The sequence below is a fragment of the Microtus oregoni genome, unplaced genomic scaffold (assembly GCF_018167655.1).
Source record: "Microtus oregoni isolate MIOR12 unplaced genomic scaffold, Mior012 000056F_ref0000123, whole genome shotgun sequence".
NCBI lineage: Eukaryota > Metazoa > Chordata > Mammalia > Rodentia > Cricetidae > Microtus > Microtus oregoni.
The window spans coordinates 8,804,585-8,807,559 of NW_024543832.1; positions in this window are offsets into that span (position 1 = coordinate 8,804,585).

A 2,975-nucleotide genomic window follows, 5' to 3' on the forward strand; every position below is an offset into this window, starting at 1 on the left:
TGATGGAGGAAGGTCATTGGCCAATAAAGAAACTGCTTGGCCCTGTGGGTGGAGTAAACAGAACAAAATGCTGGGAGGAAGAGGAAGTGAGGTCAGAGTCGCGACAGCTCTGCTCTCAGGAGCAGATGCCTGAGAAAGACGCCATGCCCCACTCCCGGAATGAAGCTCCGACCCAGGATGGACATAGGCTAGAATCTCCCCGGTAAGCGCACCTTGGGGTGCTACATACAGATGATTAGAAATGGGCTAAATTAATATGTGAGAATTAGCCTAGAAGAGAATGGGCCAAGCAGTGTTTAAAAGAATACAGTGTCCGTGTAATTATTTCGGGGCATAAGCTAGCCGGGCAGGCGGCTGGGGTGTTGGGGACGCAGCCCCGCCACCGCCCTTTTTACTACAATGGAAAATTCTTTCTTTAGGCCTTTACTATTGACATGATGCTTCTTATGAAATTCTGAGGCTTGCAACACACTTCCAACCAATAATTGATCAATCTCAGCGTTGCCTTGGGCTAGAGGACCAGGCAGACCTGTATGAGACCGGATGTGTGTTATGTACATCAGACAAAGCCTGTTCCTGATTATGTCTTGTACCTGGATAAACAATGAAGTCAACTCTGTGTCATCTGGTATAAATTCAGCGGTTCCAATATGCAAGATAACTCTTTCTGCATTTTGTGAATCTGTAACTATATTTAGAGGTTCTTTAAAATCCCTTAGCACCATAAGAATGGCATATAATTCTGCCTTCTGGACAGAATTATAAGGGCTTTGTTCCACCTTACTCAATTCATCTGACTTGTAACCTGCTTTCCCTGATTTATTTGCATCAGTATAGAACGTATGGGCTCCAGTTATTGGAGCATCACGTACAATTCTAGGAAGAATCCAAGAAGTTCTTTTTATGAGGTTAAGTCTACCACTTTTAGGATAGTTGCTATTAATTTCTCCCAAAAAATTAGCACAAGCCACGGTTGTCTTCCCATAACTTTTTTATTTCTTCAGTAGTAAAAGGCACTATAATTTCTGCTGGGTCTATACCTGCTAGTTGACGAAGTCTCAGCTTACCTTTTATAATTAATTCAGAGACTTTTTCCACATAAGTTTTTAATTTATTACTTGGTTTATTAGGCATAAATATCCACTCTAAAATAATATCTTCCCTCTGCATTAGAATCCCTATAGGAGAAATTCTGGAAGGCAATATGACTAGGATGCAGCTAAGATTTGGGTTCACCCTATCCACATGTGCCTCCTGTAATTTTTCCTCAATCATTGTCAGTTCCTTTTCTGCTTCAGCTGTCATTTTTCTTGGACTATTCAAATCTTTATCACCATCTAAGGTTTTGTTTAAATGAACTATTAGATCAGGTGTCATCCGAACAGCTGGTCGTAGACTGGAAATGTCTCCTAACAATCTTTGGAAGTCATTAAGAGTCTTTAACCGGTCTCTCCTATTTTGTGCCTTTTATGTTTTAATTTCCCCTAACCCTATTCTGTAACCTAGGTAATTAATAGAATTTCCTCTTTGAAGCTTTTCAGGGGCTATTTGTAATCCCCACCTAGGCAAGACTTTCTTTACTTCTTCAAACATCCTTTCTAAAGTATCTTTATTTGAATCAGATAACAAGATGTCATCCATGTAATGATAAATTATGGACTTGGGGAATTATTTACGAATTATTTCCAATGGCTACCTTACAAAATAATGGCACAATGTAGGACTATTGAGCATGCCTGTGGGAGGATAGTCCATTGATATCTTCTGTTAGGCTGAGAATTATTATAAGTAGGCACTGTGAAGGCAAATTTTTCTCTATCCTTTTCTTGTAATGGTATAGTGAAAAAAAAATCTTTCAAATCAATAACTATAAGAGGCCATCCTTTTGGTAACAGAGAAGGCAAAGGAATTCCAGATTGTAGTGAGCCCATAGGTTGAATTACTTTGTTGACAGCTCTTAGATCTGTCACCATTCTCCATTTACCAGATTTCTTTTTTACAACAAACACAGGAGAATTCCAAGGGCTGGTTGATTCTTCAATATGGTGAGCATCTAGTTGCTCTTGCACCAGCTGTTCCAATGCCTGTAGCTTATCTTCAGCTAGAGGCCACTGTTTGATCCATATTGGCTTCTCAGTTAGCCATTTTAAAGGTAGGGCTGTTGGTACCTCTAAAGGTTTGGTATTTGCTGTATGTTCTTGTACAGCCTGAATGGCTGGTGACCTTTTTCCATAATACCTCATCATATCCTTCCCAGAATTATGAGTTTCTGGAACTACAGGAATGTTAATCTGGGTATTCCATTGCTGTAGCAGGTCACGGCCCCATAAATTTATGGCAATATTGGTTATATATGGCCTTAGTCTTCCTATTTGCCCTTCGGGCCCTATGCATTCAACCCATCTTGTGCTTTGTTTTACACGAGATAGGGTTCCAATTCCCAGGAACTGAACATCTACCTCTTGAAGAGGCCAATTTGGATGCCAAGATTCTGGGGTAATGATACTTACATCCGCACCTGTGTCTAATAAGCCTTCAATAAAAGTGCCATTTATACAGACTATTAGCTTTGGTCTTTGATCATTAATAGAAGTCTGCCAAAATATACGTTTACTCTGTCCTACTGGGTTTTTTGACTCATCCACACGTAATTCATCATTTAGACCAGTATTGCTTTTTACAGCAGAAATTGGAGCTTTTAATTTTCTTGGTGAGGCACGTTCTCCACTGTGACTGGGAATGACTGGGCCACTGTTGGCTTGGGGGCCTGCGAGAGGCCCCCCAAGGAGTTTCCCGATGATATCGGATTGCCCTGTCTGTCTGTTGTTCACCTGCATTCGTTGGACCAATGTCGGCCTTTACCACATCTCCTACATATACCTGAAGGCTGAGGTCTCCTATTTTTGTCATTCCCAGAAGAGATAATATTCCTAGAAATTATTTGCCTGTAATCCTTTTGTAAATGTCCTAATTTA